General features: G+C 42.0%; 1 long non-coding RNA gene across 1 annotated transcript; it reads left to right on the top strand.

Moving 5' to 3' along the window:
* The first annotated feature begins 475 nt into the window (after positions 1 to 475).
* LOC135976479 (uncharacterized) lies at positions 476 to 5,139 on the top strand. Its single transcript, XR_010593604.1, has 2 exons — positions 476 to 973; positions 2,212 to 5,139. It is a non-coding gene; the product is annotated as an uncharacterized LOC135976479 (long non-coding RNA).
* The last annotated feature ends 8,488 nt before the right edge of the window (positions 5,140 to 13,627 follow it).

Raw genomic sequence — 13,627 nt, 5'->3', positions numbered from 1 at the left:
CGGAATTGGTCCTGCTTTGAGCAGGGGGTTGGACTAGGTGACCTCTTGAGGTCCCTTCCAACCCTGATATTCTATGATTCTATGATTTTTACCTTCAAAAATGATCGAAGATATTTAAAAGGATAAACACACCCCTCCTCCAAACACAGAGTTTGAGCTCTACATTTTTCTGCTGAAACTTCTAGGCAGTATGACTTGACCCTACAGCAGTTGCATTGTCAGAATTCTTTTAATTACTAATAGATTTTTTAAAAACTCCTTCTTATGTCCTTAACTCTGCTGGCCATAGATTTTCACTTCCGTGCCTTTACAAATGAAGTGCCTGACTAGTTACGATACTAGCCATTTAATCCACATTGCTTCACATGTTTAGGTTCAAACCTCATCCTCACTGGATGTTTATATTCTTCTACCCTCCTTACCAAAAGACCCCTCCCCCTTCGGTTTAAAGACAGCCTTTCATTCATTGTGTAGAAGCAAAGAAAGAACTGACAAGAAGGGGATGCAATGCATGACAGTTCATTAGCAAGAGTTAGGCTAACTGTAACCCTAATAACGCGAGATTTGTAAAAGCGAAGAATGTGTGAGGCAAGTGAGAAAGAACTGTGTAAGAAGTTGCTGCGACCTTGTGTAGATAATATGGAATGTAGACTAAGAGTCTACATTAGTGAGCAAAACAAGATATCAGAATGACCTATGTATAAACAAAATGCAACTGTTGCTCATTATTGTCTGTAACAAAAGGTATAAATGCTTGCTGTAATTGTTTACCTGTTGAGAGACCTGCTTAGCTCTCTCCCTCTGCGCAATTGTGAGAGTTAATAAAGCATCTGACTTGCTATACCTAAACAAATAGTGAGAACTCTGTTTTTCTCCGACAATTTGGGGGCTCGTCCGGGATGGCAACGCCCGCAGAGGCACCGGCAGCTGCTACGGATCGTTCCCCTTCGAACCCCATGGCGCCACAATAGAGGTAGGAGACCTTTTGAAATCTCTATTGGGGTGTCGGAGGAGGACTGTCCGTGGGGCCGTCTGTCCCTGTTGGGCTCACGCCATCCGAACTTATTGACTGTGCAGCAAGGTCAGATGCTGAGCGGCTTAGGGGAATTGTTGCCGCCCCCTGTATGCATATGCTAGGTGCATAGGGTTTGCACCTGTGTTGAGGGGTTGTTACCGCCTCAAGAGGGGTTTTTACCGCCTCAAGTGATGCATCGAAGTACTTGGGAATAGTACCTGGAGGTACTTAGGAGTAGTACCTGGTATAAGGCCTTGGTGTGTGTGTGTGGTCTGTGTGTGTGTGTGTGAGCAGTGTGAATTGAGTGTTACCGGAAGACGCCCAGAGTACTCTGCGAAGTCTTTTGGCTCGTGACCAGAACTACTCTAACGCAAGCCCGGTAACTAGAGGATCTTTTAGGCGATCCGACCCACGGTGGGCTAAATCGGCCTGGCATCGTCCGGCAAGGAGGCTACCTGGGTCTAAGAGTGTGTGAACCCATCTTCCCTCCCCTTTTCCTCTCCGTGTGAGCCACTGACAGTCTGATCATCTCACTGGATGCAACAGAGTAAGCGGCGCCGTCTCTCTGAGACTAGCCGACGCTCTTTGCTGAAAGGAGGTGTAGGAGGGTCGTAGCCATCCTCGTTAGTCTCTCCTGTGTGAATACCCTGTAGGGAGAGATCCTTAGTTTATGTGCCGCTAGCGTGGACAGGGCATCCTCCTCCCTGTGTGTGTGATTGGAAAATGGGTGGGGGACTGTCTAAGGATTCCCTCTCACCCCCTAAGGGTACCCCATCTTATTTCATGTACGTACATTATGGTCCTAAAACCTGCAGGTATTTAGAGAATTGGAATCATTACACGCGTGAAAATTCATCTAAACAATGCCCACTAGAAGCTACCTTCAATCTAGATAAAATCATACATCTCAGAAGAGCTTTTAATCACAAAAAAAGCCTCTGACACACAATGGGAGCAATTTGTCTATTGAGGAAAAGAACGGGTTAATTTGAAATTCAGCTTGGTCCAAAAATAAAAAGAAAGTTAATCTGCGTTCAAGGTCAAGAATCAATGCAGACCAGGCTAAGTACAAAGAAAAACTGCTTTCAGCCCCAGCTGACTGTGAAAAAATATAGACATAGTCAAACCAAAGGCAATACAAGTTACAGTGCTGAGATTACATTTGCAAAGCTTAACTGTCCAGTGAGATCCAACAGTCTGCCTTTGCGACCCTGGAGCTGGCGTGGTTTGGGGAAGCTGAAGAAGCCACAGGCAGCCGGCCTGGACTGGAATCACTGAAAAGACGCCCCAGGAGACCCCAGGGCGTAAAAGAACTGCCCTCCCAAGAGAGGAAGCAAGTTAGAGATTGCACAGCACCTTCTCTGAACGTTATACACAGACATGGCCAGTCTGGACGTACGTGTGTGAGTATAAAAGTGTGCCTACTCTCAGCCGCAGTAAGTCTGAAAACCGGAGAGGGATTTAGCATTCCTCTCTCCACCCCGGTTGACCGAGAAGAGTGTCAGGTGGATCTACCCCAGTCGTAGCAGGACTGGGCAATAAAAAAGTTAAAAAAAAGAGAAAAGTTGTGTACTTGATAACTAGAATTGAGCAATTAAAAGCATAGATCATGAACCAGGCAGCAACTCAAACCTACGCCCAAGGCAAGTTGCAAGCCTTGAGACAGGACTTCCAGGCAGAAAAGGAAGCACTGGCTAAGCAAGTACCGGTCCTTCAGGGACGTGTCAAAATTTAACCATTTGTGTTTGCATATGCTGTAAGAGCAGTGTGTTTGCCACAAAAGAAAATTGAATAGTTAAATGCCAATGGGCCATGTGTTTTGCCCAAGTGGCAAGCCTCACGAGGGAGGATTGAGTAGCCTTGTGAGTAAGAATGTTTAAGAAAAAAGACCAAGAAGAGTGGAGGCTAGTTAAGAAGCCCACCCTCCTATCTAAATTAGTAGTAAAAAAGCTAGTGCCCATGAAAAAGACAGTTCAGCGAGAAAAGCAGGATCGGGCCCAAGCGGGCAAGCAATAAATAAAGAAATTAGAGAACAGGTTAGAAACTTTGAAGGCATAGTAAAAAGAAAGAAGTAAGTAAATGGCCTTTACCCAGTGTTCAAAAAAAAATAAAAATTTGAATTTGTTTTTGGGTAACAAAATAGCAAATAAAAAATCTAGTAAAAAAAAAAAGAAAGACAGTGCCCCTGGCTCTGTGTGGTCGAGCTGTCACTTTACTAGGAGTGCATGAAGATTTTGTAAGCACAAAAAAAACAGTTACACCTTGTGTAAAAATTGATGTGGCTAGTGTTGTAGAAATTGAATTGTGAATAGAATGTGCATTTTCCCCAGAACATGTGCAGTGTATATTGTAGCAAAAGTAAAAGAAATGCAAACCTACCAATATAGGTTGTGTCGTCCCTTTCAGATCACTGGGTGTTTAAAAGCAAGAGTTAGAAGTAAAAGGCAATCAAAAGTCTGGTAAAGTTAATTGTGACCCTTTTTAAGTAAGAATCTTTAAGCTGTAGATAGCTTTAGATCTAGAAGCAAGCCAAAAAGCATCTGTATTAATGCAATTTTCTAACTAATAAAGTAGAAGCCACTGAAACCTGGGCTGCCTATAAAACAAATACAAAGAAATATAAGGTAATTCCTCTGTTTTGTCTAAAATCAACAAAAATATGTGTGTATATAAAAAAAATATTTTAAGCAATGACTGACTACCCAGAAAGGGTAGACCTCTGTTCTTTTGTCTTTCAAATCATCAAAAAAAACGGATGCCAGCTGAATAGCATTCAACGTACCATGCATTTACTGGCACAATAAGAATTATTTTTGTGTTCTTTGTCCTGTCTTGTGGTGTTTGTCTTGTGGCCAAAATTGTTGAGTTTAATATTTTCATAAAACCGTCTAGTTCAAAATTAAATAGAAGAGTTAAATCAAAAAGCAGATACTTGTTTTATTCAACTTGAAATACAAAAAGTGTTTGAATAAATCAAAAAAATGTAATATACTAAAGTCTAATACAGTTGCTTAAGTAAAAAAAAAAAACTTCATTGGCCAGATTTTTTTTTAATTGAAAAAATTGTTGTTAAAATTTGCATACCAACAGTCTTTGAAAGCAAAGACATGGAAGATTAACCCACTCCCCATATTGCCCATGGGATCCTTCTGGCTACTTCAGATTTCTAGCCAAAGGGCTGAAAAAAAAAGAAAGCTATTGGACACCTAAAGTTGTACCGAGTAGACTCCTCAAAAGTGGGTGTGCTTGTCCTGGTTTGTTGCTCCAAAGCTCTGTAATAAAGTTATTTTACTAGAAAAGTGTACATAGCATACATTAAATAATAAAACTAATGTACTGTATAATAGCAATGTGTATGTGTTCATTGTTAAAAAAAAGTGTATAAGTAAAAAGTAAAAGTTTCCTTTGTAAGTTAAAAAAAGCCAAAAAACAAAAACAAAAAAAAAAAACAAAATAAGTTAACTAAAAAAAAAATAGCTAGCAAGCTCAGTCCAAAAATAAAATGCTAGCACCATCCAAAAATACTACCCACAGCTAAGACTTGGCTGACAGCCAATAAAAAAGGGGCCTGAATGTGCCCAAGCAACTATAAGATCTGCAAAACACTGCCAGGCATTAATGAAATGTGTTAGGTTTCTTTTCTCACAAATAAAAAAAGTGCTACCCAAAGACCCTAGCAGCCCTGCCATTCATTGAAACAAGAAGACTAAGTCTACGTAAAGTCCATCAACGAAAGACTGCTTTGGCTCCACACTGGAAAGGCCCTTTCCAAGTCCTGTTAACCACCACCACCACTGTGAAGTGCCAAGGACTACCTGCCTGGACCCATGCTTCTCACTGTAAAAAGACCCCTCCACCCCGGAAAAACTCTCCAACTAATAATAAGCCTATTTCTCCTTCTAGCTCTGCTGTGTCTTCTAGACAGCAAAAAAAAAAAAAAGACAAAGTGAAGTGCTAGTAACCTCTCCCTTGTCCACTGACAGACCTACTGTGCCTCTGGATTTTTCTAGAAAAAGCAAAACCATTACAGGGTGATGTGCTAGTAACCTCTCCCCTGTATAATGCTAAACCACACTGTTTCAAAAAAAAAGAAAAAAAAACACTTGCTTCATTAAAACCACAAAGTCCAGAGATTCCTGACTACAAAAGACATTAAGAACTAACCCTAGTAAAGAAACAAAAAATTATACACTGGCAAAAAGAAACTTGTAGGACCCATGCTTAGAAATGTGGTATAGTACTACACCAAAAAAAATGTATTAAAATATCAATGAACTGTAATTAACACTACACTAGAAACTGTTAAATTTTCATTACCCTTATCCAGTTTCCAAATTACCTCTACATACCCAAATTGCTCACAAGAGGCTGCCATTAAATTAGCACAACAAAGGGCTTGAGTTATTTCCTCTAAAAAAAAAAGTGACTTGACTGGATCCCTGTGGGATGAAGCCAATAATGCAGCAGCAGTCTGGAATATTTTTAAGAACCAAAAACATAATAAAAAATTGGGCCAACTAGAGAAGGCCATTGGCCTTGTTTCTGAAGCACAACTAACCCAAGTACAGGCTAGAGTTAGTGAGTTACATGTTATTTCTGCCCTTAGTTCAATGACCCAGAAGTTGCTGACAAAAATAGTATTAAATATCACTGAAGCTGGAAAGGCATTGCAGTGAGATCTAGCATGCTCAGAGATTCAGGATTTCTTAAATGACCAGCTAATGGCCATTCGGAATGATCTAGAGCACCAGGCTTGGCCCACTGCCCTTACAGACACATCAAAAGTACCATCTGATCTGTGGCCATGGAAACATACTTGGAAACTTTCTAAGTAGAAGTGCGGACGTTCTCAGTGCTCCTTCCAAGCATATGGACCGGTTCAGAAGGTGTGGGCTCCCACATACCGAATCCTGCTGGGTCCATGAAAAAGATGCATGTAAAATTAAGTAATTCACCGAAACATCTGGGAAATTAGACCTCCTGGTATGCCCAATCGATTTTTAGTCAGTGCTCCTAAGATTACATCTGACATTTAGATAAAGTTAAGGAGTCAATGGACATTTTGGCCGTTACAACCCCCACAGCTTCAGTGTATCCGTAAACTGAAGCCAGAAGAAGTTGTTACTCTTCATGACTACGTTTGCTAAAAAAGTAGAAAAAAAAGAACTACCCTGACAGGACACTTATTTTTTCAAGCTAAAAATAGCTGTGTGTTTGTTAAAACCACCACATTGCAAGACATACATTTTAATCTCATTACCACTGCAGGCAATCATATTATTTACTGGCCTGCAGATAGAATTTTGCAAGTAGTCCTTAGGTTCCAAATACCCTTTAATTGGACTAGTTTAGTACCTAATCGATTTCAAAATTTGCTTTCACTGTTACCAGAAGTTCAAAAAATCTCTAAAGTACAAGAGCAAATTCACATGCTTCAAAATATGTATCAAGTTAAAAAGTATGCCTTTCAGACAGCTTATAAAGTATCCACCTTATGTACTAAGTATAATGTATTGTGTTATATGACTAAGATTGTACAACAACCCCATCGTATTATCGCTATAAGAATGTTATTGCTTGTGTTGTTGTTAGCTAGTGTAAAAGTATGTTATTGTTGTTGTAAAAAACGTAATAATAGGAATACCTTTCATGTCCATGCTCATCATGCATTGTCATTACATCCAATCAAAACCCCTAAAGTTGAAGCATCTGATGTAAAATCTGAATTCCGAGATTTAATGCAAATAAAAATTTAAAAATGTTTGTTGTACTAGTAGTACAAAAGGGAGGGTTGTAAAAGCAAAAAAAGAACTGACAAAAAGAGAATGCAATGCATGACAGTTCATTAGCAAGAGTTAAGCTAACTGTAACCCTAATAACGCGAAATTTGTAAAAGCAAAAAATGTGTGAGGCAAGTGAAAAAGAACTGTGTAAAAAGTTGCTGCGACCTTGTGTAAATAATATGGAATGTAGACTAAGAGTCTACATTAGTGAGCAAAACAAGATATCAGAATGACCTATGTATAAACAAAATGCAACTGTTGCTCATTATTGTCTGTAACAAAAGGTATAAATGCTTGCTGTAATTGTTTACCTGTTGAGAGACCTGCTTAGCTCTCTCCCTCTGCGCAATTGTAAGAGTTAATAAAGCATCTGACTTGCTATACCTAAACAAATAGTAAGAACTCTGTTTTTCTCCGACAATTGCTTCATAGACACAAAAACCTTGCCAAAAAGACCCTCCCCAAGGAGACTGGATCCCGGCTCCTCCACTCTATAGAATCCAAACATAATTAAAGTTTATCAGGCCCATTGGTGGTTGACAGGGAGGCTAGTGCTGTGCCATTTAAGTTACATTGAGTGGCACCACCTAGATACTTATTGCACCCACCCCTCAAACCTACCTACACTGCAACTTCTCCACCTGCAGCATCATTGCACATTCACAATGCAGCTGCCAGGACTGACCACAGGCAAGGGTATGGGGCACTGGTTGAGCTGCAAATAAGTAACATTTGCAGCTGCCTCTGAGAAAAGAGCCTGTATCCAAGGGTTATTCAGGGCAGGGCTTTAGTCTCTCACATCTTGCTGGGATTGGCAGGACCCAGCTGGGAAAGAAGCAGAAACCTGCCTGAAGGGAATCAATGTCCCATTTTCCTCCCTGTCCCATGGATATAATATCTATTTGCAGCACAAATGACTGGAGCTGAGTCAGGTCTCTGTGAAAGTTTCCTACTTCCTGAGCCTGTGCTGACACCTCGTGGCCATTGCACAGAGAAAAACTATTTTCCTTGCACAGACCGAGAAACAGGAAAAAAATTCAATGTTCTGTCTTGTGCCAGGGCCCATCTGGGCTGATTCCGAGAGGCACTAGGCACTCCCAACTCCAAGTGCAGCCAAGGAGGGGGCGGAGACCTCTGACAATCCAGCCCTGGGCAGGGCCATGCAAGGGAGAATTAGAATAATAGAATATCAGGGTTGGAAGGGATCTCAGGAGGTCATCTAGTCCAACCCCCTGCTCAAAGCAGGACTAATCCCCAACTAAGTCAAGCCTGACCTTAAAAACCTCTAAGGAAGGAGATTCCACCACCTCCCTAGGTAACCCATTCCAGTGCTTCACCACCCTCCTAATGAGAAAGTTTTTCCTAATATCCAACCTAAACCTCCCCCACTGCAACTTGAGACCATTGCTTCTTGTTCTGTCATCTGGTACCACTGAGAACAGTCTAGATCCATCCTCTTTGGAACCCCCTTTCAGGTAGTTGAAAGCAGCTATCAAATCCCCGCTCATTTGTCTCTTCTGCAGACTAAACAATCCCAGTTCCCTTAGCCTCTCCTCATAAGTCACGTGCTCCAGACCCCTAATCATTTTTGTTGCCCTCCGCTGGATTCTTTCTAATTTTTCCACATCCTTCTTGTAGTGTGGGGCTCAAAACTGGACACAGTACTCCAGATGAGGCCTCACCAATGCCGAAGGATCATGTCCCTTGATCTAATATATGGAGATATCCTATCTCCTAGAGCTGGAAGGGACCCCAAAAGGTCATCAAGTCCAGCCCCCTGCCTTCACTAGCAGGACCAAGTACTGATTTTGCCCCGGATCCATAAGTGGCCCCCTCAAGGATTGAACTCACAAGCCTGGGTTTATGAGGCCAATGCTCAAACCACTGAGCTATCCCTTCCCCTAGCTATTCCTCTGCTGGCAATGCCCCTACTTATACAATCCAAAATGCTGTTAGCCTTCTTGGCAACAAGGGCACACAGTCGACTCATATCCAGCTTCTCATCCACTGTAACCCCAAGTCCTTTTCTGCAGAACTGCTGCCTAGCCATTCGGTCCCTATTCTGTAGCAGTACATGGAATTCTTCCATCCTACGTGCAGGACTCTGCACTTGTCCTTGTTGAACTTTATCAGGTTTCTTTGGCCCAATCCTCTAATTTGTCTAGGTCCCTCTGTATCCTATCCCTACCCTCCAGAGTATCTACCACTCCTCCCAGTTTAGTGTCATCGGCAAACTTGCTGAGGGTGCAGTCCACGCCATCCTCCAGATCATTAATAAAGATATTGAACAAAACCGGCCCCAGGACCGACCCTTGGGGCACTCCACTTGATACCAGCTGCCAACTAGACATGGAGCCATTGATCACTACCCATTGTGCCCAACGATCTATTCGCCTTATAGTCCATTCATCCAGCCCATATTTCTTTAACTTGCTGACAAGAATACTGTGGGAGACCATATCAAATGTGTCAAATGAGACTGTCCACTACTTTCCCCTCATCCACAGAGCCAATTATCTCATCATAGAAGGCAATTAGATTAGTCAGGCTTAACTTGCCCTTGGTGAATCCATGCTGACTGTTCCTGATCACTTTCCTCTCCTTTAAGTGCTTCAGAATTGATTCCTTGAGGACCTACTCCATGATTTTTCCAGGGACTGAGGTGAGGCTGACTGGCCTGTAGTTTCCCAGATCCTCCTTCTTCCCTTCTTTTAAAGATGGGCACTACATTATCCTTTTTCCAGTCATCTGGGACCTCCCCCCGATCGCCATGAGTTTTCAAAGATAATGGCCAATGGCTCTGCAATCACATCCGCCAACTCCTTTAGCATCCCTGGGACAGGGAGCACCCTTGGATGCAGTGCATCTGGCCACATGGACTTGTGCTCATCCACCTTTTCTAAATAGTCCCAAACCACTTCTTCCTCCACAGAGGGCTGGTCACCTCCTTCCCATACTGTGCTACGCAGTGCAGTAGTCTGGGAGCTGACCTTGTTTGTGAAGACAGAGGCAAAAAAAGCATTGAGTACATTAGCTTTTTCCATATCCTCTGTCACTAGGTTGCCTCTCTCATTCAGTAAGGGGCCCACACTTTCCTTGACTTTCTTCTTGTTGCTAACATACCTGAAGAAACCCTTCTTGTTACTCTTAACGTCTCTTGCTAGCTGCAACTCAAAGTGTGATTTGGGCTTCCTGATTTCACTCCTGCATGCCTGAGCAATATTTTTATACTCCTCCCTGGTCATTTATCCAATATTCCACTTCTTGTAAGCTTCTTTTTTGCGTTTAAGATCAGCAAGGATTTCACTGTTAAGCCAAGCTGGTCGCCTGCCATATTTACTATTCTTTCTACACATCAGGATGGTTTGTTCCTGCAACCTCAATAAGGATTCTTTAAAATACAGCCAGCTCTCCTGGACCCCTTTCCCCCTCATGTTATTCTCTATGATACTACAGACAGCTGGATTGTGAGCTCTGCATGGTTCAAGCTCCAGCCCAGGGTACTCCAGACACTCGTAGCATTGAATGTGAGATCTGGTTTCTGGGTGATTTCTGGGGTGTCCTCTCACCTCCAGCCCCACTCAGCCTGGTGAATCCCTGTGGGGTAAAAATCTGTTTATAGACAGAAAATGGCACTCAGCCCCAGGGGCCCCACTGTGGTAATACCTGGACCCCTGCTGCCCCTAACCAGGCTGCAGAGGGGAAGACATGCTAATAAGAGTAAGGGATGGAGGAACTCAAGAGTTTTACTCCATCAGCCCCCTGAAGTGAGGAAAATCCCTTCCCTAACTCACTGTTTAGATCAGAATCCCTGTCACCATCCCTGCCAGAGACCCCCTGGGGGAATCGCACACAGCAGGGGAGGGAGGGGGCAGGACACTTGAAAACCCCAGATCTGAATCCTTGAGTACAGAGGGGCTTTGGAAGAGGAAACTGTATTTAGGCCCCACCTCCCATGTCAGGGTCTGAGGGGTCTCTGTGCTCAGTTAGAGCTCTGAGAAATCACAGTAACCACCCCCCACCTGGCATCCTCACCCGTCACTGGCAATATGCTCCCTCAGAGTCTGGCTGGGCAGCCCCAGGCTGAGCAGACTCTGGAGACTGAACTCCCCTCTCGTTCAAGAGCTCCCAGATCCTGCCTTCCAGGAAACATTATTGTTGTGGTGGGAGAGGTAAGCCTTTCTTTATATCCTCTCTCAGTTTGCTTGTTAAATTTGTGGGTGCCTATACTTTAAAATGACCCCACAGAGTTAATTAATCATTCTTGGCTCGTGCCTCCCTCCCTTGCTAGGCTGTGTCCCTCAGCCCCTTCAGCCCTCTCTTGGTTTTAAAAATTAAAACTTATACTTATTACAAAGACCCTCATTGCAGGAAGAAACTGAGCAATGAAAAAAATCATCCAAATGCTGCATGTGGTAATGTTACTTTAAATGAGACCAGTAAATGAATTATTTCAACCCTTCTGGAATGAAACAGTTGGAAATTCTCATAGCTATCTGAAGATACAATTGCCAGGCAACAGAAATGCAGACTCTGCTTCTACTCCCAGCCACTAACTAATATTTGAAACATGGGCTGTCCTTATTTTAAATAGCAGCATTTTAAAAATAAAAGTAATATGAATTAATGGAAATTGCTTTAAGTTAACTAAATTAATATAAAAAGTGGGCACATAACTTTCTAGGAATTTTTATCAATTCTTATTAAAAAGTTTTAAATAAAAAGGTAATAACTTACTTATTTAAATTTTTCTTTTGTTTTGCTGTCTCTTTTCTCAAATACAATTGCCTCAATAAGTTTAAGCTCTCAATTCCTTATATTGTATAGTTATAAATGCAACCCTTCTGCCTGTCAGAGTTGGCAGCAACAAGGGCCAGGTTCAGTATCTAGGGGTTCCATTCCAATAACACAATGCAAAACCAGCTCGAGCCCCAACCCAGTGACCTATGACAAATACATGCCACCCCCCTGGGCGCCTCTAAGAGGCAGTACTTCCCTTCTTGCAAGCACAGAGTCTGAGTGTAGCAAAAGCCTTTTAATAACAGAGAGAAACAACGCAGCATTATGTTGGGGAAACACCACAAACAGGATTCCTAACACAAACCATGAGCAAAACGCCCACCCCCAAGTAAGTTTGGTAGTGTCCTCCCCCACTCCACCCGCCTCTAGGTCTTAAGTCCAGCAACCCAGTTTCTGTCCCTGGTCAGTGCAGCCCCAGAGTGGTTCTTGAGCCCAGCAACCAAAAGTCACCCCTCCCACTGTTTCTGCCCTTGGTCAGTGCCACCCCCCAGAGTTCCCACCTGGCCAGAAAGGGGGGATATGGGGGCACCTTACATGCTTGTGTCAACAGATGACTACCATGCCCTGTCCATAGGATTCTGCTGTAGTCTTCACTGCAAGCCATCCTGCTAGACACTCACCACCCCACTAACCATTCTGCTAGCTACTCACCAATTTATTTTCAGGTCCCCTCATTACTTAACACACCTAGTGATTTTAGCTGGTAGCAGAGGAGCCTCAGTGCTAGTGCACCACTAGCCCAAAGTGAGTCTAACACTTAGACATAGAAATCAGGATTTTTGCTGCAGAGCTGAAATCACTACCAGAGTCAAAATTAGTTCTCTTATTACACAACAACTTCTCTAATAACTACCCCCAACCTCTCTCTGCTCACTTGACTTTGGAACCCATGTCCCCTGCCTAGCAAGTGCTACTTAGTTGAGGTTGAATCCCTCCATCATAAAATGCCAAGTGCAGTTCTACTGTCCTTGATTCACATAACCAGGATAACACCACTTTATTACTTCTGCCCCAATAACAAAGAGACTGGGGATCCCACAGCAGCCAAAGTGACCATATGGGCAAGCAGTCCCATCATGGTAGGCAGGGTGGGTGTGCCCATGCAAACGAGATCAGCCCCTGAAGTCCTTTCCCACAACTCACCACTAGATGTCAGGGTAGAGCTCATCCTGACTCTGCTTACATCAATACAGTTCTGGGATCATTTGTCTTTAATTGTAACTTTAGCCTGTATGTCATGCCTGTTATCCTGTGTCATTGTTTTGTGTGTCAAATGATTTTTTTGTTTGTTTAATTGCAACAAAAGCCAAATTTTACTTTAAAAAATCTACCACACTATTGGGTTTTAGACATAATTATACCAATTCATTTTTTCAAATTTCAAAAATGCTTCAGTTGCAAATATATGTACGTATATTTCTGCATAAACAAGCAATGCTATTGTAAACAAAAAGGATTCTCATCTATTAATCACAGGATTTTTTTTTTAATTTCAAAGATAAAACTGTAGGGGAAACATTAAAAAACAGCTTGATTAGATATTAGATATTAAAATATAATTATGAATGTGCTAGCAAAACTGTCAAAATATAATATATATATATATATAATGTCTAGCTATGTTGCAAAATGTTAAAAATAACCAAATAATTTCAATAGGTTTCTACCTTTATCTCCCAAGCACAACCAAGAACTGTATCATAAAAGCTTAGCACCTTCAAGGTTTTTGCACATACTTGCAGTTAAACTTCATTTTGATTTAATTTTATACTATTTAATTTGATGTTAATGAGAAGTAGGGTTATTAGAGAGCTTTCACACAGTTAATAAAAGTTGAATTGCTATCACAAGCAAATTAACTTTAAAGAGCTTGATTAAAAATTCTGTTACTCTTTTGTCAAAAACAAAGTGCTTCTCGTGGGAGAGCAATACATGTTCTCACAGAAGCTTGGGAGCCTCTATTTTAGCAGTCAACAAATTTTGTGATGCACATGTTAAATGAAAATGAGTGTTTATGCAACAACTGCAA

This window comes from Chrysemys picta, chromosome 18, assembly GCF_011386835.1.
Source record: "Chrysemys picta bellii isolate R12L10 chromosome 18, ASM1138683v2, whole genome shotgun sequence".
NCBI classification, from domain to species: domain Eukaryota; kingdom Metazoa; phylum Chordata; order Testudines; family Emydidae; genus Chrysemys; species Chrysemys picta.
This window is presented reverse-complemented; position numbering and strand designations above follow the sequence as displayed.